Source organism: Schistocerca americana, chromosome 11 (genome assembly GCF_021461395.2).
Source record: "Schistocerca americana isolate TAMUIC-IGC-003095 chromosome 11, iqSchAmer2.1, whole genome shotgun sequence".
Taxonomy (NCBI): Eukaryota; Metazoa; Arthropoda; class Insecta; order Orthoptera; family Acrididae; genus Schistocerca; species Schistocerca americana.
The window spans coordinates 75996999-76022498 of NC_060129.1; positions in this window are offsets into that span (position 1 = coordinate 75996999).

Here is a 25500-nt window from a genome sequence, read left to right on the forward strand (position 1 = left end):
AGACTGCGATTCATTGGCAGAACACTTACGAGGTGCAACAGGTCTACTAAAGAGACTGCTTACACCACGCTTATCCGCCCTATTCTGGAGTATTGCTGTGCAGTGTGGGATCCGCATCTGACGGATGACATCGAAAAAGTTCAAAGAAGGGCGGTTCGTTTAGTACCATCGTGAAATAGGGGAGATAGTGGCACAGATATGATACGTGAATTTGAGTTTTTCGTTGCGACGGAAGCTTCTCACGAAATTTCAATCAGCAGTTTTCTCCTACGATTGTGAAAACATTCTGTTGGCGTCCACCTACATAGGGAGAAATTATTCTCACGATAAAATAAGAGAAATCAGGGCTCGTACAGAAAAATTTTAGTGCTCGTTTTTTCCGCGCCCCGTTCGAGAGTAGAACGGCAGAGAGACAGCTTGAAGGTGGTTCATTGAACCCTCTGCCAGGCACTTTATTGTGAATAACAGAGTAATCACGTTGATGTAGATGTAGAAAGATCACCACGAAACCACTCAGAAAAATGTAATCAAAACAACAACAAATGAAATTAGGTGCTAAATGATGGACCGTACAATAACTAAACATGACAGTACAATAAACAACCAGAAAGCCTCTGTAGATAAGAAACACTAATTTTGAACAGGAAAGGAGACACTGAACTCGCCTAAAAAAAGGAAATCAAAATCGTAAGAAAAATTCTGAGCCTGAAACTTGTAGAAGAACACCGACACGGAGGGAAACAGGAAATCAAACAGTACACAAATGTCCATAATAACATTACAAATTGCAGGTTAATATTCTACCTTCATACTAAAAGAATGAACCCAAGCGGACTAACAGAACAAGTATGCTAGTCGAATTCCTTGACAGTAAAGTCAAAGCTGACATGATGAAATGGGCTGGCGTCATCTAAACTGATCTGGTCAGTACTTACAGCACAAAGTAACTAAAACCGGGAAATTCAAAAGTTGCAAGTTGACTAAGAAGAAACACCAAGAAAAGAAGACTGGAACAGTGTAGTCTGAAGAGACAAAAGAAGCCCACAGGTAGAGAATGAAATAAATATTGGTATGTAGAAAGGCAGATGAACACCTCGAAGTACTTTGTGTTGCAGTCCAGCGGGCTTATTCGCAAATAAAAAATAGAATATATCTATACACAGGTGAATTAGGAGGTGAGGGACATGCTTTGAGGGGGGGGGGGGGCGGTGATAGTATTAGTGACACTGAACTAAACTTGACATGGACATCTGTACTATTCAGAATGGTTTCCAAGATAGAACACAATGTACATTGTTATTTATTTTCTCTGTTGTTCAAACACTGTTTAAACGCACCGCAGTAGTATAGAGGAATCCGAGACCAAGTCTTTGACACACAACACTTGTGGTCTAATAGGTCGGGAAACCGCCTGAAACTGGCATAGAGAAACTATCTAAGCTACAGAGCATGCCCGCTCGCGCGAGATTTTCGGTATTCTCGCTCTCTGTCTTCGCGCAAAGGGAAGAAATTAAGAGCACCGTTTTAGTATGAAATTTAATGTAGTTTAATTTTTTACAAGCACATGTTTCCCTGGAGGGTGCGGTTTTCGAGTTATTCAAGAAAAACGTGCAAGAGTGATATTAAATGAGTTCCGTCTCGGAAAGCATTCGGAATAAGGCATATGTCCACGAAGTTTTGTGTTCAGAATCACTGATACTATCACCCCACCAAGGATGTATCTTTTCTCTTGACTCACCCTGTATCTTTACGGTATACTAGCTGCGCACCCGCACTTTAAGCATTTATAAACACTAAAGCGTCAATGAAACTGGTATAAGCATGCGTATTCAAATACAGAGATACACTCCTGTAAATTGAAATAAGAACACCGTGAATTCATTGTCCCAGGAAGGGGAAACTTTATTGACACATTCCTGGGGTAAGATACATCACATGATCACACTGACAGAACCACAGGCACATAGACACAGGCAACAGAGCATGCACAATGTCGGCACTAGTACAGTGTATATCCACCTTTCGCAGCAATGCAGGCTGCTATTCTCCCATGGAGACGATCGTAGAGATGCTGGATGTAGTCCTGTGGAACGGCTTGCCATGCCATTTCCACCTGGCGCCTCAGTTGGACCAGCGTTCGTGCTGGACGTGCAGACCGCGTGAGACGACGCTTCATCCAGTCCCAAACATGCTCAATGGGGGACAGATCCGGAGATCTTGCTGGCCAGGGTAGTTGACTTACACCTTCTAGAGCACGTTGGGTGGCACGGGATACATGCGGACGTGCATTGTCCTGTTGGAACAGCAAGTTCCCTTGCCGGTCTAGGAATGGTAGAACGATGGGTTCGATGACGGTTTGGATGTACCGTGCACTATTCAGTGTCCCCTCGACGATCACCAGTGGTGTACGGCCAGTGTAGGAGATCGCTCCCCACACCATGATGCCGGGTGTTGGCCCTGTGTGCCTCGGTCGTATGCAGTCCTGATTGTGGCGCTCACCTGCACGGCGCCAAACACGCATACGACCGTCATTGGCACCAAGGCAGAAGCGACTCTCACCGCTGAAGACGACACGTCTCCATTCGTCCCTCCATTCACGCCTGTCGCGACACCACTGGAGGCGGGCTGCACGATGTTGGGGCGTGAGCGGAAGACGGCCTAACGGTGTGCGGGACCGTAGCCCAGCTTCATGGAGACGGTTGCGAATGGTCCTCGCCGATACCCCAGGAGCAACAGTGTCCCTAATTTGCTGGGAAGTGGCGGTGCGGTCCCCTACGGCACTGCGTAGGATCCTACGGTCTTGGCGTGCATCCGTGCGTCGCTGCGGTCCGGTCCCAGGTCGACGGGCACGTGCACCTTCCGCCGACCACTGGCGACAACATCGATGTACTGTGCAGACCTCACGCCCCACGTGTTGAGCAATTCGGTGGTACGTCCACCCGGCCTCCCGCATGCCCACTATACGCCCTCTCTCAAAGTCCGTCAACTGCACATACGGTTCACGTCCACGCTGTCGCGGCATGCTACCAGTGTTAAAGACTGCGATGAAGCTCCGTATGCCACGGCAAACTGGCTGACACTGATGGCGGCGGTGCACAAATGCTGCGCAGCTAGCGCCATTCGACGGCCAACACCGCGGTTCCTGGTGTGTCCGCTGTGCCGTGCGTGTGATCATTGCTTGTACAGCCCTCTCGCAGTGTCCGGAGCAAGTATGGTGGGTCTGACACACCGGTGTCAATGTGTTCTTTTTTCCATTTCCAGGAGTGTATATAAACAGGCAGAATACGGCGCTGCGTTCGGTAACGCCTATGTAAGACAACTAGTATCTGGCGCAGATGTTAGATCGGTTACTGCTGCTACAATGGCAGCTTATCAAGACTTGAGAGAGAACGTTGAAACTTCCCCTTTGAACAATTATACAAGACTGTGCTTAAACTGACACACAATATTTTGTTAGCGCAACGCAATCTGACTTTCAAAATTCCCTACAAAAGAATGGCCCTGACTAACATTAAACTATACCTTTCACAAATCACTTACCTCACAAAAATCTTCGCTGCTCAAGCTACTGCAATACAGCGAGCGCCACTACTGCCAGCTAAATAAAAGATTCAAACTATGGAAGGCACTAACTACTGATAGGGATAGTTAGCAAATGAAAGATATTAGTAGAGAACAAATAATGTATTTACCTTGATATCATCATATATAAATATAGCAGTTCATGCCAAATTACAAAACTCCGCCATCTCTCTCCCCACATCCACCACTGCTGGCGGCTCACCTCCAACTGCGCAACGCTACGCGCTGTTCACAGCCAGCTGCCTAACACTACAATGGCGAGTATTACAACAATGCAAAGCAGACACAGACTGCCCACAGCACAGCCAGTGATTGTCATACAGAGGTGGCGTTACCAATAAAAAACCTAAACAGCCTACTTACATAGAGAAAACATAAACAGCCTACTTACATAGCCCCCATGCTCCCCACAAAAATTTTTACAAATGGTGTTGGGCACTGGCCAATACAGATTTGACAAAAATTTTTCACAATTACAGTAACAAAGATATAAAATGCACACACTTATTAATATTATGTTGGTCAAAAGATCAAAATTTCTCACAGTCCATAAACACAGTCCACATTGTTCATCACAGTAAAAATGCAGAGTTTTTCTCAAAGTCCAAGCAGTAAAAGAAAATGCACATAGAAGTAGTGGATTTCCATGCAGTCTTGAAGAAGTAGTGTTGTCCTTCCAATGGAAAGACAGTGCTGACTCTTGATATGCTGACAGATAATGGGCCACAACATAGCAAACCCACAGCAGAGTCATTCGACGTTTTGAAGAACATTGGTAGGTCATCACAGAGCAGACCCACTGTAGTCCTGGTAGAGATTACGGTATTGGTGGGCCACCAGAGGTGCAGACCCACTGCAGTCCCTGTAGAAATAATGGTATTGATGGATCATCAAAGATGTAGACCCACTGTAGTCCTTGTAGAGATAATGGTATTGGTGGGCCACCAGAGGTGCAGACCCACCGTAGTCCTTGTAGAGATGGCCAGCAGCCATCTGTTGCGATTGTGCAGGTGCACATTCACCATTGAAGAGTCTTGCGGAGAATATAGCAAGTCCATAAACCACCACTTGTGCACTCACAAAGTTTTTGGAATTGTCCTTAGAACAAGCAATGCTGTTATCCAGTCCCTTGCTGAATGAGTAACACACGTGCAAACACTAACAGTCCCAACTTCTCACATATTGTCCATATACTATGACCAACAGAAACGTGTGCAGTGAAATGGAACTTACAAGTTAATAATATCATGAATTGGTGACAATTACAATTTTATAACAGAAGAATACAATAACATAGGTACAAAATACATCATTAAAAACATAGCAATATAGATAACAATTGCAGTAACACAGGCTTTACAAAAGAATAGAAATAGACATATACGTCAGTGTTACAAAAATAGTGACATAAGTACATACATAAAATAATGAGAATAGTTTTCGAAACATTAATTTCACACATGAACATTGAAACAGAACAGAATTGTAAACAACTTTACAAAGAAAATAACATATTATTAATGCAACTTATATTTGAGGATAACAGTATTCCTCCTCATAGTGAATATAGCTTAGTATTAGAAGAGAAAAAAAATTCTATGAAACAGTACACAGAGACAGGAAGAAAACAAATACTCAAGGGTACACAAACACATAGTGGGATAACACCAATAGGAAAGGACAGGGTTCGTTTTCAGTGTAACATTTGGTACTGCAGTCCAACCCAAAACTTCATATATCTTTCCTCTTATTTCATCCTCTGTTTCCACCAAAAAATTCTATCTAAGCATGCTTTCTGTATTTATATGTTCACACATTTCTTACCTCAACATTTATTTCCAAGAAAATCCTACCTAAACCTGTTTTCTGTACTATTTTTCGTATAACTTCTCAATGCATTCTTTCCCTATTCTCCATAGTTAGGGTCTTATATAGTCTACCCCTCTTAAGCTAACTTAAATCTACTGAGCTCAGATGCTAAACTAAGGAACGAGGCAATGCAGCAGCACAAAACAATTAACACAAACAGCAATGCAAAAAAATGCAAATTGGCAAAGCTAGCAGCATAAATGAGCAAAAGTCAAATTCAATAACACTATGCCTGGCAAACAGCAGCAACTTATACTGAAACATGACATAGCGCAAGCAGAAAAAATATTACAGTAAACAACAATGCAGATAAGGGAAATGTATATTCACATCTTAATGTCTATGTAATTAAAGTGGTGCACCACAAGAAGTTATTCTACCAAAAAGTTACCAATTACTTGAAAAGAAAATTATGAATGCAGTTCCTGTGAAGGTAAATGTCATTTTGTGCTCCCTCATTTTTTTGAAAAAATTATTAGTTACTCGATCTGTAGACAGAAAATATTTATATTAGTACATCTAAAAAATTTTATTTTAACCAATGCTGCAGTGCAGCTAGAAACTAGATATCAAATGAAATAAGCAACTATGTACAAAGTAAAGCATAGGAACATCATTCAGTAGTCATTAGGCATTTCATAAGTTAGTTAGAAAAATCTCTCAACTAGAGAGACAGTAGTCATAATCAGGTGTATAGACATAAAAATATTTCTCGTCATTTCATTAGGCAATTTAGTAAATATCATAAATTACGAGCTCCACAGTATGCTTTCAACAAGGAAATGTCAATAGCGAAGACAATGGCCTCCCCTTTCTTTTTTTCTACCTGTGCTTCTGATGAGGCACTCACTAATGACTTGTTCTCCCGGCGTCTGACACAGCTGCGTGCCCACGACGCATTACGTGCAGGTGGTCACTTAACTTTCTTACGGAAATATTTACGACAGCAATTTTCGCTACAGTGACAGTCTGATATAAAAAATTTCGCAGGTCGAGAATTTGCGTTACAAATGTGTAGAAACAAAATCCTATAAATATAAGTGTCCAAAAAAAAAAATATTCGTCAGCATTGTGATACAGTCACACATTTCATAACTCTTAAAGTACGTTTCTTGGTTTCCAACATCCTTTTCATAAATCAGAGTCCCTAAACACTACTCATTATTCCTTACCTCATTATACATATACATATTCGTCGACACTTCTTCAATATTTCATCGTGAGAAATACGTAGCATAATAAACATTCCTCAACAACATAATACACATCGTCGTCGTAATAATAACATCATAACACCTCAGTCAAATCTCAAAATCGTCGTAACTTCCTCCAATAATTTCTGAGCCTAAAAAAATTCTCTGCTCATTTCAATAGTGTCATCTACCTCAAACGTACTTTAAAATCATGCTCCCTTACGAAATACATCATTCAAAGCTCTCATAGTATCACAATGATTCCGAAAAATATGAGCGTTTCTCAAAGTACAGACAAAATACAGTTTCATAAGTGTGAAGTTACCCAACTGTGTATTGCGTAAACATGTGTCACTGATGTAGTAAAAAGAATGTTTGTTTCTCTGTCAAATGATCAGATAGCTGTGTAATTCTGTGTTAGAGAAATATGGTACCGATGTGTAAAGTTGTATAAGCAAATACCATATTAGCTAGGGTTCCTTGTGGTTGCCACACACATGGTACACAAAGTAAGCGTGTACCCCCCTGAGGATTAATGTAATTATACCCTCAGGTGTTACAGATTACAGCAATGGAATGAAATGTATCACGCAAAACTTTCTTTGTAATTCAAAAAATATTTAAAAATAAGTGTTTTAAGTATAAGATTAATCACTCAAATGCGTGTACTGTAGCGCTAAATGTGCGTCTTGCTGTAAGATAATTCTGTGGAAGTGTCGTAATTATCGTCCTCCGAAAGCTAAGTTCTGCAGAAGTCAATGTACTTACCCCATCAGAAACGAAAGTGAAATGCTTTGTGTATAGATATCTTAGTTATTACGCTTATTGCCATGATGAAGAAAGTACTGTGCTGTAACGTATTGTTGTGTTACAGAAAAGGCTGTCTCCTTGTAGCTATACCACAAAAGTTACTACTAAAACCTGTTTTACTTTCCAGAAGAATTCAGAAAAACTGTGCAGATATAAAACAGATACACCGCAAAAGCAACATTGTAAATTGTCACTCATTAGTAGCGTCGTGATAAAAATCGTGTAGCTGTCACATAAACTAACCACTGTGCCGTCTGGTATCTCACAGAAAGTACTTTAAATTCAGAATGTATTTTCAAATAAACCAAAATGTTGCATTAAAATCTCATTAGCAGTACTGGTAAATGTTCTTTTTCTCGGAGCCAGCCGGCGCACGTGTATGCCTGCGGTGCGAGTCATTGTCTGTCTCTTTGATGCCGCGCGTCGTTACTGGGATTAGGAGACCTAGCTTCTACAAATTCACCGTGACGAGAGGGCCCTGCTCTGTTTGAATCCCGCCAGTTCTGATGCAATTCAGGTCTGTCGTTGCGATCATATCGTCTGTCGTCATGTCGGTAGATTCCATAGTTTCTTTCTTGTCGGTCACATGGTGGAGAATTTCTCCCTGAATCGTAACTGCGCGCTGGTCCATTGCGTCTAAAGTTATTCTGTCTCCCGTAATAATAATTATTTTGGTTCCCATATTGTCTGTTTCTCTGATTGTCTCTGTGATAGTCATTACCACGGAGAGGTGATCTTTCCCTGTAATTATTACTACTCTGCCAACGGTTGTCATACGGGTGGTGTCTGTTTTGGTCATGATATGTGTTGTGAGAATAGCCTTGTCGTGTCCAGTTATTGTTTCTGTCATCACGGAATTGTGACGTATGTGACCTGTAATTGTTGTGCTCCTGCTTTCCGCGATTGTCTGTGTCAATTTCAAGTTCTTGTAACAATCCCTGAAATGCTTCAATGTCGTCTTTGCAACGTCCTGCCAAAATAATATGTCGTAAATGTTCAGGTAATTTGATTAAGCAAATGCGGATGAGTTCTGAGGGGCTGTATGGGTTTGACAGGTACTGATTCTTATGCAACATGTCTTCAAAATATTTCATAAGACTGGAAAATTCAGATTGTTCGAAACGTTTCATCATTATGATGCTATGTTTTACACGGTCTTGTGTGGCTTGAGACCAATATGCTGAGAGGAAGGCATGGTAAAACTCTCCTTCACTATGGCAATCGTGAATTACCGATCGCATTCTTACAGCTGGTTCATTCTCCAAGTAGCCACACATAAATTCTAATCTGTGTTCCAACGACCAGTTGGGAGGAAAACAATGAGAGAATTGATGGAGCCATGCTTGTGGATGAATGTCGTTGCCAGAATTCTTAAATGTTTTGAATTTACGTGTAGTAATGAACAGCTTATAGTCAAAATCATCATGTCGGCGAGTAGCATATCGGTCATTGTTACGTCGTGTCGGCGGTTCCATCTCAAAATTCGGTGTACCTTGCCAATTTCTTTCATAATTACCGAAATGCCCTGTGTTATTATTTTGCGGCTGTTCCGTATTTCTAAGTCCCTCTTCCCGTATTGGGGCGCGAGTATCCTCTGAAATACGTAATTCTTGTATTACCTGTGTCAGCTGATCTTGTACTTCCCGGATTTCTCTTTGGTGTTGTGTATTAATTTGATTCTGATTTTGTTTGAATTTTCTTATTTGTTCATACTCTTCTGTGTCAGTGAAGGCTACGGGTCTTGTGTCATTCAGATCATCATCTACCTTTGTAGATAAGTTAGTGACCTGATCCGAAAGTTCGGCTACTTTCTCCGATAGTGTACTTATTTCTTCAGTGTGTTTTTCTGAACCAAGTTTCAGAGTATCTACTGTGTCCTTAAAGTTTTCCTGAGTTTTTGCAAGTTGCGTAACCGAATCGGTAGATGCAACTGAGTCAAATTTAGCTTGCAAGGTCTCATGATTTTCATGAACAATAATTTGCAGTTCTTTTATGGCTGCTTCGTGATTCTGTAATGCATTTTCATGCCGCGAAAAAATAGGTTGAAAATGCTCACAAATTTGTGTTTTTACGTCATTACAGACTTTTTGACATTTCGATTCAATGTTATGTAACTCAGTAGTTAAATCTTCACGTGTTTGTTCAAGTGTTTGTTCCAATGAGTCTAACTTTTTAAGATTTTGTTCCACTGTGTCTAACTTTTTGAGATTTTGTTCCACTGTGTCTAACTGTTGCTGTGTTTGTCTCTGGTGTTGTTCCATTGTGTCTAACTTTTCAAGCTTTTGCTGTGTTTGTCTCTGATTTTGTTCCATTTGTTGCATTAATTGCAACAATAATGTATTAGTGTCTGGAATCTGTTTCTCTACGCTTTTCGGCAGTGCATTTGCACCGACAACATTCACATTTTGACAAGCAGAAAATGTGTCTTGACTTATTTGAGAAAACGGTGATGACCCAAAACCTGAATCTACAGTATTTGCGAAATTGTGTCCTGTCATTTCGGATTCCTGAGGCGAGCTGTTGCCGACCGATCGATCGATAATGCGTCCCTCTTCACTAATTGTTTCACTGTCCACGCCATTGTTTGCAGCCCGCTCCATTTCCCTATTCACAATTACCAAATTACTACTTTGAACATCAGTTAATTCATTACTCGGTGGCGCTAACACACTGCTTTCATTTTCACTGTCATTTCTCAGTTTACTTTGGAGCCTAGTATTACGTTTTTCACACGCCATTATTGTCACAGTATTTCACACGACAACACAGAAAAACACAATTTGAAGATCAAAAATAAGAGAACACATTAACATAGCACTGAAAATAATATCTAGTTAACTGCAAGCGCAGCTGCGAAATACTTGGTGCAAATCTACATGCATGCCACAACTGTTTTACTGTACAACAATGAAAAACTACAACTACAAAGGAAATTCTCTCTACAGTTACGCGCTAGCAATAAACAAAAGCTACACTAAATACACAAACTACAAGAAAAAATCAGAAGATTCCAGTGAGGTATCCTGGCAGGGTCGCCATATGAAACTTCCCCTTTGAACAATTATACAAGACTGTGCTTAAACTGACACACAATATTTTGTTAGCGCAACGCAATCTGACTTTCAAAATTCCCTACAAAAGAATGGCCCTGACTAACATTAAACTATACCTTTCACAAATCACTTACCTCACAAAAATCTTCGCTGCTCAAGCTACTGCAATACAGCGAGCGCCACTACTGCCAGCTAAATAAAAGATTCAAACTATGGAAGGCACTAACTACTGATAGGGATAGTTAGCAAATGAAAGATATTAGTAGAGAACAAATAATGTATTTACCTTGATATCATCATATATAAATATAGCAGTTCATGCCAAATTACAAAACTCCGCCATCTCTCTCCCCACATCCACCACTGCTGGCGGCTCACCTCCAACTGCGCAACGCTACGCGCTGTTCACAGCCAGCTGCCTAACACTACAATGGCGAGTATTACAACAATGCAAAGCAGACACAGACTGCCCACAGCACAGCCAGTGATTGTCATACAGAGGTGGCGTTACCAATAAAAAACCTAAACAGCCTACTTACATAGAGAAAACATAAACAGCCTACTTACAACGTGAAGTTATAGTCGGCGCACGAGCGATGCGGACACAGCATCTCCGAGGTAGCGATAGTGTGGGGATTTTCCCGTATCGCGTAAAACATGAAATCTCCGGCTTCGCTGCAGACGTAAAAAGATCCTGCAAGGGACCAACGACGACTGAAGAGAATCATTCAGTTTGACAGAAGTGCTACCCTTCTGCAAATTGCTGCAGATTTGAATGGTGGGCCATCAACAAGGGTCATCGTGCGAATCATTCAACGAAATATTATCGATATGGGCTTCCGTAACCGAAGGCCCATTCATGTATCCTTGATGACGGCACGACCAAAAAACTATACGCCTCGTCTTGGCCCATCAACGCCGACATTGGAGTGTTGATGACTGGAAACGTGTTGCCTGGTCGGACGAGTCTCGTTTCAAATTGTATCGAGCGGATGGATGTCTACGGGTATGGAGACAAACTCATGAATCCATGGACCCTGCAGGTCACCAGCGGACTGTTCAAGCTCGTTGAGGCTCTGTAATGATGTGGGGCGCGTGCAGTTGGGGTGATATGGGAGCTCTAATACGTCTAGATACTACTTTGACAGGTGACGGTACGTAATCATACTGTCTGATCAACTGTATCCATTCATGTCCATTGTGCATTCCGACGGACTTCGGGAATTCCAGCAGGGCAATGCGACTGCCCACACGTCCAGAATTGCTACAGAGTGACTCCAAGAAGACTCTTCTGAGCTTAAACACTTCCGCTGGCCACCGAACTCCCCAGATATGAAGATACTGAGCATATCTGGGATGCCCTCCAGCGTGCTGTTCAGAAGAGATCTGCACCCCCTCGTACTTTTACGGATTTATGGAGAGCCCTGCAGGATTCATCGTGTCAATTCCCTCCAGCACTACTTCAGTCATTAGTCGAGACCACGCCACGCCATGTTGCGGCACTTCTACGTGCTTCCAGGGGACCTACACGATATTAGGCAGGTGTACCAGTTTCTTTGGCTCTTCAGTGTAGAAAGGTTAACGTCGAAACACTCCATCCAAGCGTATGCTCCGTCACAAAAGTTCACTCTTTGAGGTAGTGAGGGGCGCGGCACTTGCGGCCCAGTAAACCGAGCGACATGAAAAAAAAAAAAAAGAAATACCAAATTTTGTAGACGATGGAAGAAGCTGACAGAATAGATGCCGCTCACAACTCACTCGCTCACTTCAGAAACAAAACCAAGTAGCAAATTACAAACTGTATCAGGAAAGGCAGTACATAATTTCACTTCTGTGACATGCATACAACGGAAAAGATCATAACTGTTTTGGTGTGTATGTAGAGTCAGAAATCTACTGTAACACGTTGGCCATCCCATAGGAACAGAAATTTTTCCGAATATAAGGTAGCCTATGTGTTAATTCATAGTATGTGCTATCTCCATTCCAGAGTTCCTCGAAATCCGTCCAGCCGCTCCTGCGTGAAGGAGTAACGAACATACTAACTCGCCGAAGAAAGAAAATAAGCAATTCCTAGTAAGATGCCTCACAGGTTTCATGATACCAGGTGGTTATCATTAAACTTACCCTATTTAACGCGTTATAATAAGGAATATAATTACTGTAGGAGTACCAAACTTGGTACCATTAATATCAAAGACATGGGGGCGAGAAATAACGCAGAATCTATTCAACTGAAATACTTTTAATGTGCTACTACGGTACTTCACACCATTCATGCCGGTGCTAACACTGCTACAAAAGGAGGCCAATATGGCGCCCATCAGTGCCCAGAAGAGTCTCAAAGCGCAACATTGTAATTTTCACAGCAGAAAAAAGCCTGTCCGTAGCTAGGCTGGCTGCCTCTCTTGATACGCTGCTTCTCAGATCAGCTCATGTGCGAATGTTCCCCTGGTAAACCCTGTCCTTCAGGTAACCCACAACCAGAAATCACAGGGATCGTACTGGCCAAGCATTTGGAAACAATCGCCTGATAATTCGTTCGTTTCCAAATTTGTTTCGAAGAATCAGGTGAACTTCACGCGCGATGTGCGGTGTGGCCCCATCTTGCATGAAAACTACTGAGTTCAATGCGTCGCTCTCCTGTAGGGCGGGTATGACTTGCTGGCGAAACATATCGGAATAACGCTGGCCAGTCACACTGCACGCCTTTGGTCCTCGAGCTCCAACCTGTTTAAAAAGAATGGGCCAATGATGAACGCAGCCTTGAAGCCACACTAAACAGTGACACATTCACTGTACATCTACATCTACGTGGTTACTCTGCAATTCACACTTAAGTGCCTGGCAGAGGCTTCATTGAACCATTTTCATACTACTTCTCTACCATTCCACTCTGGAATGGCGCGTGGGAAAAAGGAACACCTAAATCCTTCTGTTCGAGCTCTGATTTCTCTTATTTTATTATCGCGATCATTTCTCCCTACATAGGTGGATGTCAACAAAATATTTTCGCATTCGGAAGAGAAAGTTGGTGATTGAAATTTCGAAAATAGGTCTCGTCGCAAAGAAAACTGCCTTTGTTTCAGTGACTGCCACCCCAACTGACGTATCATATCAGTGACGCTCTCATACCTATTGCACGATAATGCCCTTCTTTGCACTTTTTCGATGTCCTCCATCAATCCTATCTAGTAAGGATCCCATTCCGCGCAGCAGCTGCTGTAATAAGATGGTCACTGTTTATAAATATAGAAGTTCTCAGTTGTTGTAATGGCGTTTAATGGGTAGATAATTGCGTAAATATTCATAATTACCTAAATGTCTCAGCAGTATTAAAATGTAAGATCAGAGCCAATTGACTTATTTGTTGAGAATGTTGTGATATTTCACTGCTAGATTGTAGATCCACATGCACCGTCAAAGGTATGTTACATTTCAAATATTTTACAGATCAGTAACTGAATTAGAAGATCTTATTTTCAAACCAGCAATTCAAGTTTCTAACTGCACAACTGATCTTTTGTGACACACATGCAACTTAGTGTCACCACAGCGACTGCAGGTGAAGATCCGCACACTTGGCATTTCTGTGTGTTCACCTCACCCGTCAGAGGAAAATGAACATCGTCTGTCCGTAGGATGGTCCAGGGCCATCCCCAGTCAACTTCAATGCTTGCGAGAAGGTGGAGAGTGAAGTAACACGTCGTTGTGCGTCCTGTGGTGCAAGCCGCTGTATGGTACGGATCTCGTACACATACTATTTGAAAATGGTTCGAAGCACCTCGCGTACACTGTACCGTGGGATGTTCAACTGTCGTGACAGGACGCTCACTGCCTCACGGTCGGGAATTGAGCGCAGCGTTGTCTGCCGTAGCGACAGCGATTTCATCGACATCCAAGGTGAGTCCGGTCGTAGGCCTCTTCCCGGAGCGACGCCCAGTTCTCCAATTGATTCGGACTTCTTCGTCGTGCTCCGCACAGCAGGTGGAGAAAGAGGACCCTTCCGTAATCCTCTCCCTTTTTTTTTTTTTTTCTTTTTTTTTTTTTTTTTTTTTTTTTGTCATCAGTCTACTGACTGGTTTGATGCGGCCCGCCACGAATTCCTTTCCTGTGCTAACCTCTTCATCTCAGAGTAGCACTTGCAACCTACGTCCTCAATTATTTGCTTGACGTATTCCAATCTCTGTCTTCCTCTACAGTTTTTGCCCTCTACAGCTCCCTCTAGTACCATGGAAGTCATTCCCTCATGTCTTAGCAGGTGTCCTATCATCCTGTCCCTTCTCCTTATCAGTGTTTTCCACACCCTCAGCAGGCGATATTCTCGAAGTGCAACAGCAGCATTAGTGTTACTTTGGTAATAGATGCATGTGTGTGAATTCCTAAGGGACCAAACTGGTGAGGTCATCGACACACTACCTAAACTATCTTAAACTAACCTATGCTAAGTGCGGTGTCACCGCCAGACACCACACTTGCTAGGTGGCCTGTAAATCGGCCGCGGTCCATTAGTTTACGTCGGACCCGCGTGTCGCCACTACCAGTGAGTGCAGATTGAGCGCCGCCACTCGGCAGATCTAGTCTAGAGAGACTCCCCAGCACTCGCCCCAGTTGTACAGCCCACTTTGCTAGCGATGGTTCACTGTCTACATACGCTCTCATTTGCAGAGACGACAATTTAGCATAGCCTTCAGCTACGTCATTTGCTACGACCTAGCAAGGCGCCATAGTCAGTTACTATGTATCCTGAACAGATAATATTGTGAATCATGTACCGTCAAGAGCGACGTTCATCATTAATGGATTAAAGTTGAGTATCAAACTAATTATGTCCGCTTTCTGAATTCTAATTCCTTGTCATGTTCCAGACCTCACGTCAATATAGTGCTTCCCTCCTCACGCTAGCCTGCTTGAGCTAAAACGCGTGCATTTCGGCCTCCACTAGTAACACGGAGTTGGCTCTTCTGACAACACAAAACTAAGAAGAACACACACACCACGCCCGAGGGAGGACAGTGGGAGGGCCCGCGCAATCCGTGGCGTGGCGCCTGAGACTGAGCGGACACTCCGCGCGGCTTTGATAACAGAGCTTCACCAGTAACGCCCTGTATATGAAGATGGTATCTGTTCTTTCGGACATGTCCGAAAGAACAGATACCATCCTCATACACAGGGTGAGTCACCTAACGTTACCGCTGGATATATTTCGTAAACCACATCAAATACTGACGAACCGATTCTACAGACCGAACGTGAGGAGAGGGGCTAGTGTAATTGGTTAATACAAGCCATAAAAATATGCACGGAAGTATGTTTTTTAACACAAACCTACGTTTTTCTTAAATGGAACCCCGTTACTTTTGTTAGCACATCTGAACATATAAACAAATACGTAATCAGTGCCATTTGTTGCATTGTAAAATGTTAATTACATCCGGGGATATTGTAACCTAAAGTTGACGCTTGAGTACCACTCCTCCGCTGTTCGATCGTGTGTATCGGAGAACACCGAATTACGTAGGGATCCAAAGGGAACGGTGATGGACCTTAGGTACAGAAGAGACTGGAGCAGCACATTACGTCCACATGCTAACACCTTTTTATTGGTCTTTTTCACTGACGCACATGTACATTACCATGAGGGGTGAGGTACAGGTACACACGTGGTTTCCGTTTTCAATTACGGAGTGTAATAGAGTGTGTCCCGACATGTCAGGCCAATAGATGTTCAATGTGGTGGCCGTCATTTGCTGCACACAATTGCAATCTCTGGCGTAATGAATGTCGTACACGCCGCAGTACATCTGGTGTAATGTCGCCGCATGCTGCCACAATTCGTTGTTTCATATCCTCTGGGGTTGTAGGCACATCACGGTACACATTCTCCTTTAACGTACCCCACAGAAAGAAGTCCAGAGGTGTAAGATCAGGAGAACGGGCTGGCCAATTTATGCGTCCTCCACGTCCTATGAAACGCCCGTCGAACATCCTGTCAAGGGTCAGCCTAGTGTTAATTGCGGAATGTGCAGGTCCACCATCATGCTGATACCACATACGTCGTCGCGTTTCCAGTGCGACACACTCTATTCCACTTCGTAATTGAAAACGGAAACCACGTGTGTAGGTGTACCTCACCCCTCATGGTAATGTACATGTGCGTCAGTGAAACAGACCAATAAAAAGGTGTTAGCATGTGGACGTAATGTGCTGTTCCAGTCTCTTCTGTACCTAAGGTCCATCACCGTTCCCTTTGGATCCCTACGTAATTCGGTGCTCTCCGATACACACGATCGAACAGCGGAGAAGTGGTACTCAAGCGTCAACTTCAGGTTACAATATCTCCGGATGTAATTAACATTTTACAATGCGACAAACGGCACTGATTACGTATTTGTTCATATGTTCAGATGTGCTAACAAAACTAACGGAGTTCCATTTAAAAAAACGTAGGTTTGTGTTAGAAAACATACTTCCGTACACTTTTTAATGGTTTGTATTAACCAATTACACTAGCCCCTCTCCTCACGTTCGGTCTGTAGAATCGATTCGTCAGTGTTTGATGTGGTTTACGAAATATATCTATCGGTAACGTTAGGTGACTCACCCTGTATACTTAAGGCTAACCGCAATTGACCTTGTTCTTCTGTGCTGGATGCACACATATTGCCCGAACTCTTACGGGAGTCGGTAAGATTGTCTGCCGCGAGTAATGAATGTAATGGGCATGGACACTATGAATGTAGTGTGTGGACATTACAGGAATTTATCCCTTGCACGCTCCACATTCCTAACGTAGTCGCCTATCCTATCTGCCCTTAGTGGCTCAGCTGTATAGAGCGTCTGCCATGATCCAGGGTTCGAGTCGCGGTTGGGGCACACATTTTCAACTGCACCCGTTGATGTATATCAACGCCTGCCGACAGCTTAGGATCTCGATTTAATTATCAATAATGCCCAGCTCCTTTTGTCCAGGCTCATGTTGATATGTTAACTAGTGCACTGCGACTGGCCAGGTTCCGTGAGACTACAAATCACTATGACTGATGATGGCGCGTGGTGGCCACACTTGAAATTGGATAGTGGCGCTGTGGCGCTCGGAAATCATGCAGCCCACGCTTTGGACATTAATACTGCCAAGTTTGGTACTCCTACGGTAATTAGTTTCCGTGTTATAACGTGTTAACACCCCGTATTTGTACATGCAAGTGCCCTCACGTGTGTGTCTGTTACCAGCAGGCGCGGTCACATATCATAATCAAGTACAGCCTCGTTAAGAGTCTACTACGTTCTGCTTTCAAAGGTACGATGTCTCTCTGTCGTACACATCTTCAGCAGCCACTTTGAGAATTGACAACTGGCAATTGTCGAGGCGCTAGGGACAGCAGCACTCGCAATTGCGGCAGCACTGCAGCCAGCAGCAGGGCCTGCCACAGCCTTCCCGGAGTCGCAGCCTCCTCGACCTCGCAGCCTCGCCAGAGTCGCCAGCTTCCCTGCGTCGGCCGTCCCCTTAGACGCGCAGTCACCGTCGCCAGCGCTGGTGACGAGTTCTTAACCACTCGGCAGCTTGCACTGCGCTGGCCGCCTACGAGATCCCACGACCACCAGCCGCAGCTGGGCAGGGCCCAGTCCCAGCGCACTGCCGCCGCTGCCGTCATTGCAGCAGCCGCCTTCCAGGACTTATTCCACGTCGTCTTTGTCTTTTTCTACATCGTCCGTATCCTCAGTGTTCTCCTTACTCTTGATTTGTTCTGTCTCTTTCCACCACGACCACCCCCCCCCCCCCACCACAACCACCACCGCCATTACATACACCTCCCCCTCTGCAGCCTCCCCCATCGTTACATGGTGCGCCCAGTCGCCTCCTCCACAGTCTATCCCCCTTCCCCTTACCATAGCTACAGCCTCAGCCATCACTGCCCCCACTACTACCACACCTCAGCAACCCTCCATGCTCACTCCCAATCGCTTCCCTCCCCTCCCCCCATTCAACAGCAGCTCCAGCGACTGCTGCTCGGGTGCTACCCCGGAGGGCAACGGTCCACACCAGCCCTGCGTCAGCTCCGATGCCGTTACCGGGACTTGCCACCCCCCGCCACCTCCCAGTTCCTCCCATCTCTCAATCCTCCTCCGTAGCCATAAACTGCCCCCGCACCTCCAATGCCTCGTCCACTCCCAAAATCCTCCACTTCCCCCTCCCTCCCCCTCCCCCCTGCTTGACGCCACGGATGTCTCGCCGCCTGCTACCTCGGCTCCTGTCCATCCCAGAACCTCCCCCTCTGCCTCTGCCTCAACCTACAGATACATCCTTTCAGATCCTGACCCATCCCTTCTGAAAGCCGGGAATATTACCCTGCTTCTCCGCAAATACTACCCCAGCGCCCTTATCTCCCTACTCAACCCGATTATTTAAGAAAATATCGTATTCAACCCTCGACATATCACAAAAATAGACGAAAAAATACACTATGTGATCAAAAGTATCCGGACACCCCCATAAAACATACGTTTTTCATATTAGGTGGATTGTGCTGCCACCTACTGCCAGGTACTCCATATCAGCGAGCTCAGTAGTCATTAGACATCGTGAGAGAGCAGAATGGGGCGCTCCGCGGAACTCACGGACTTCGAACGTGGTCAGGTGATTGGGTGTCACTTGTGTCATACGTTTGTACGCGAGTTTTCCACATCCCTAAACATCCCTAGGTCCATTGTTTCCGATGTGAAAGTGAAGTGGAAACGTGAAGGGACACGTACGGCACAAAAGCGTACAGGCCGACCTTGTCTCTTAACTGACAGAGACCGCCGACAGTTGAAAAAGATCGTAACATGTAATAGGCAGACACCCATCAACACCATCACAAAGGAATTCCAAACTGCATCAGGATTCATTGCAAATATTATGACAGTTAGGCAGGAGATAAGAGAACTTGCATTTCTTGGGTCAGCGGGTACTTATAAGCCACACATCACACCGCTTAATGCCAAACGACACCTCTCTTGGCGTAAGAAGCGTAAACATTGGACGATTGAACAGTCCGAAAACGTTCTATGCACTGACGAATCACGGTACACGAGGTGGCGATCCAATGGCAGGGTATGGGTATGGCGAATACCCGGTGAACGTCATCTGCCAGCGTGGTAGTGCCAATAGTAAAATCTGGAGGTGGTGGTGTTATGGTGTGGTCGTGTTTTTCATGGAGGGGGTTAGCACCCCTTCTTGTTTTGCATGGCACTATCACAGCACAGGCCTACATTGATGTTTTAAGCATCTTCTTGCTTCCCACTGATGAGGAGCCATTCGGGGATGGCGATTGCATCTTTCAACACGATCGAGCACCTGTTCATAATGCACAGCCTGTGGCAGAGTGGTAACACGACAATAACATCCTTGTAATGGACTGGCCTGCACAGAGTCCTGACCTGAATCCTACAGAACACCTTTGGGATGTTTTGGAACGCAGACTTCGTGCCAGGCCTCACCGACCGACCCCGATACCTGTCCTCAGTGCAGCACTCCCTGAAGAATGGGCTGCCATTCCCCAAGAAACCTTCCAGCACCTGACTGAACGTACGTCTGCGTGAGTGGAAGCTGTCGTCAAGGCTAAGGGTGGGCCAGCACCGTATAGAATTCCAGCATTACCGAAGGAGAGTACCACGAACTTGTGAGTCATTTTCAGCCAGGTGTCCGGATACTTTTGATTACATAGTGTAGTTCCACAATTTCAATTATTTCATCTATAGAAAGAGGCATTTTGCAGACCGCAAAGAGAAACCTCTAACTACACTGATGAAATAAACTGAAATCCTGACAGAAGAATGTTAAAAATCTGTTATTGCATAAAACTGTCTCTTGTTGTAGCTGTTTACCTCAGAAGTCTATTTATCGCATACGCATTCAAAGGAGAGGCGGGTTACGTTCAACTGCGCCACCCTGTACGTTGGGGTCACCTTACTCGTCCATATGCCACTCCTTGCGTTTACGTCATTAACAGGTATTGGCCTCAGTTGTGCGTTCTCTTCTTCAACGCTGAAAAACTTGACAAAATCGGATAGGCCGGACTTTTATACAGGATGATTCAACAGATCGATGAGAGGATACGGAACAAAAATGGTCTAATGAACTTATGTCCGGAAATGTATAGTTTTAATGATGTTGTTGCTGTTGTGATCTTCAGTCCAGAGACTGGTTTGATGCAGCTCTCCACGCTTCTCTATCCTGTTCAAGCTCCTTCATCTTCGACTAACTTCTGCAACATACATCCTTCTGAATCTGCTCTGTGTATTCATCTCTTTTTACCCTCCACGCTTCCCTCCTACGCTATATTGGTGATCCCTTGATGCCTCAGATAGTGTCCTACCAACCCATCCCTCCTTCTAGTGAAACTCCACAAATTCCTGTTCTACCCAATTCTGTTCAGTACCTCCTCATTAGTTACGTGATCTTCCTATATAATCTTCAGCATTTTTTTGTAGCACCACATGTGGAAGGCTTCTATTCTCTTCTTGTCTAACCTAGTTATCATGCATGTTTCACTACCTTACATAGCTACTTTCAGAAAATACTTCCAGACTCTTAAATCTATACTCGATGTTAACAAATTTCGCTTCTTCAGAAACGCTTTCCTTGCCATTGCCAGTCTACATTTTATATCCTCTCTACTTCGACCATCATCAGTTATTTTGCTTCCCAAACAGCAAAACTCCTTTACTACTTTAAGAGTCTCATTCCCTAATCTAATTCCCTCAGCATCACCCGAGTTAACTCGACTACATTCCATTATCCTCGTTTTGCTTTTGTTGATGTTCATCTTATATCCTTTAAAGACACTGTCCATTCCGTTCAACTGCTCTTCCAAGTCCTTTGCTGTCTCTGACAGAATTACAATGTCATCGGCGAACCTTTTTATTTCTTCTCCATCGATTTTTATTTTGCAGCCGTGACTTATTAAACTGATAGTTCGGTAATTTTCACATCTGTCCACACCTGCTTTCTTTGGGATTGGAATTATTATATTCTTCTTGAAGTCTGTGGGTATTTCGCCTGTCTCATGCATTTTGCTCACCAGATGGTAGAGTTTTGTCAGGACTTGCTCTCCCAAGGCTGTCATAATTCTAATGGAATGTTGTCTACTCCCGGGGCCTTGTTTCGACTTAGGTCTTTCAGTGCTCTGTCACACTCTTCACGCAGTATCATATCTCCCATTTCATCTTCATCTACATCCTCTTCCATTTCCATAAAATTTCCCTCAAGTACATCGCCCTTGTATAGACCCTCTATATACTCCTTCCACCTTTCTGCTTTCCCTTCTTTGCTTAGAACTGGGTTTCCATCTGAGCTCTTGATATTCGTACAATTAATAATTTAATGCTAGAGACCACATATTCAATCATAATTTGTTACAGGGACTGCGGGCTAATACGCGCTGTACTACGCAGCCACAGATACATAAGCGTTGAAATTGGTTTCCATGTGCCTTAACACGTGTGTGTACGCGACGTAGCATGTTCTGTCCGACAGGTTCACATTGGCCAGGCTTCATCCGAACAGTGTCAAAGGCAGCATGAGTATGCTTCTCCAGTGTCTCCACATGTGGAACGGGCTGTGCATATACGATACTTTTGAGATGACTCCATAACCAGAAATCACACAGATATGCGGTCTACGAGCAGGCCATGAAACTGGACCCCCTCGCCCGGTCCACCGACCAGGAAAGAGACGATTGAGATGCTTCCGGACGTTAACGGCGAAGTGGGCTGGAACACCATCATGTAGCAGCCACTCAATCCTTCGATTCATTAGTGGCGCTTCTTCCAGTTGGGGAGTCAAAGTCACCCACAAGAGACGCCGGTAGTTCCGGCCTGTTAGGCGGCGTGGAAGGGAGACTGGTCGAAAATACGGCCGCCAATTATCCCGGCCCACACATTTCGGCTGCATCGATGCTCATGATTCGCTGTGACCATACCGTGAGGCTTCTGCATACTCTAACAATACTCCACGTGCAAAGTAGGTTAGAAATCAGATTAATAATGTTGCTCACGCAGCATATGTTCGCTTTATCGGGCAACAACAAAGTAATTGACTGTGGATGGTATCGTCAGAATGGAAATAATAAGGACACTGTTAAAAAGTCATTAATTTGGCACTTATCTTGAATGGATTCCCACGTAGATTTCGTCGAAGTCGTTATGGCTCATCTTGTTGATTCTAGGGTGATTCCACTTTGACTGCTAGAAGATACAGATCTGTATTTTAGCAATAGTTAAAGACTTAACAAATGCGTTTTTCAGGAAATTCTTAATGATCAATCACAGATCAGAACAATGGTATGGTAGAAGTAATTTTTGATTTGGTGTTCACGATCCACATTTTTATTAAACTTCTTGTAAATTCACATATACTTCTTCTTAACTGTCACATCACAAGAAAACAGTTTTGTATCAATCTTCATGTATTTAATTTCCACTTTAACCAAACACAAGACTTGACTGTTCTTTTACAAAGCGAAATAACAACTTAACTTCTGCCAAAGTGAAACAAAGACTGCTCTGTGTGAATTCGCGCCAAAACGGTTACAAGTAAGTCAAAGATTATGACAGTCTCACAGAAATGAATACACACAAGAACCATATCACTGTAATATATCGATACATCGGAGTACCTATACATTAATAAAACCAAATGTGAATATTGTCACTTCGCAGAAACGTAGTACGATATTACTAGTACCGAGAAGTGGGGTTGGAGTGCCATAATGGTCACGTAAATAGAGAACCATTACAATACTATCCCACAAATGACTGTTATGAAAGTTGAAGATAACACTCCGTGGAAAGGTGGCCTGATCTGTGAATAGGATGGATGTCAGGACTCCCAGAATCGTGTTTGCCTGGTGAAGCAACCAATGACAAAACTGCTCCCGATGTGGAAAGTCTGTTGCTAGTAAGCCCTAAGTGATAAGGGTAGTAACAATTGTCATGGAGAATTTCGTCTGCCTTACCCTGTAGTGGCGGGCCAGCTGCCTGGTACTGACACGGCAGTCGTCTTCTACAGTGTTCGTCACATTTTGCTCCAAGTCTGATGTCCTAACATTTCGGATACGTTCTTCATGATTTCCTGCTTCCTGAAACGACCCTGTCTCCGACAAACAGCGAAACACTGTTGCAATCATTGAACGCTGTGGATGTTGTCAGCGGGGGTAGGTCTCCTGATCGAACCTTGCCTCCCGCCGCCCGTTGCCATTTGTCTCTCTGTAAGTAAACGCCAGGTCGGCAAGCTCTCGATTCAAATACGGAACCACTGTGTACAACGCTGCGTCACATCCGCTACAAGGTGAGCAGCAAGAGAAGTGAATCGGACACGACATCACCAATTACTATGGCAGGAGAGGACGTTAGGTCATGACGTATGAGGAACAGTACCAGCCTCTAGGAGGAAACCATGCATACTGTAACTCTGGCTGCATGGTACAGCGCGTATTAGATCGCAGTCTCTGTAGCGATGTATGACCAAATAGATGGTCTCTAGCATGGAAACCATGCATTTCCGGACACAACTTCGTTAGATCTTTTTTGGGACGTACACTCTCATCGACTAATCTCCATATTTTGCACACGGTGGAAAAAATCACTCTGTATTCAGGGTGGTCCATTGATAGTGACTGGGCCAAATGTCTCACGAAATAAGCGTCAAAAGAAAAAACTACAAAGAACGAAACTTGTCTAGCTTGAAGGAGGAAACTAGATGGCGCTATGGTTGGCCCGCTAGATGGCGCTGCCATAGGTCAAACGGATATCAACTGCGCTTTTTTAAATACGAACCTCCATTTTTTATTACATATCCCTGTAGTACGTAAAGAAATACGAATGTTTCAGTTGGACCACTTTTTTCGCTTTGTGATAAATGTCGATGTAATAGTTTCAAACGTATAAGTACGTGGTAACACGTAACATTCCGCTAGTGCGGACGGTATTTGCTTCGTGGTACATTACCCGTGTTAAAATGAACCATTTATCAATTGCGGAAAAGTTCGATATCGTGTTGATGTATGGCTATTGTGATCAAAATGCCCAACGCGCGTGTGCTATGTATGCTGCTCGGTATCCTGGACGACATCATCCAAGTGTCCGGACCGTTCCCCGGATAGTTACGTTATTTAAGGAAACAGGAAGTGTTCAGCCACATGTGAAAGGTCAACCACGACCTGCAACAAATGATGTTGCCCAAGTAGGCGTTTTAGCTGCTGTCGCGGCTAATCCGACATCAGTAGCAGACAAATTGCGCGAAAATCGGGAATCTCAAAAACGTCGGTGTTGAGAATGCTACATCAACATCCATTGCACCCGTACCATATTTATATGCACCAGGAATTGCATGGCGACGACTTTGAACGTCGTGTACAGTTCTGCCACAGGACACAAGAGAAACTACGGGACGATGACAGATTTTTTTGCACGCGTTCTATTTAGCGACGAAGCGTCATTCACTAACAGCGGTAACGTAAACCGGCATAACATGCACTATTGGGCAACGGAAAATCCACGATGGCTGCGACAAGTGCAACATCAGCGACCTTGGTGGGTTAATGTATGGTGCGTTATTATGTGAGAAAGAATAATTGGCCCCCATTTTATCGAATGCAATCTAAATGGTGCAATGTATGCTGATTTCCAACGTAATGTTCTACCGATGTTACGACAAGATGTTTCACTGCATGACAGCATGGCGGTGTACTTCCAACATGATGGATCTCCGGCACATAGCTCGCGTGCGGTTGAAGCGGTATTGAATAGCATATTTCGTGACAAGTGGATTGGTCGTCGTAGCACCATACCGTGGCCCCCATGTTCACCGGATCTTACGTCTCCGGGTTTCTTTCTGTGGGGAAAGTTGAAGGATATTTCCTATCGTGATCCACCGACAACGCCTGACAACATGCGTCAGCGCATTGTCAATGCATGTGCGAACATTACGGAAGGCGAACTACTCGCTGTTG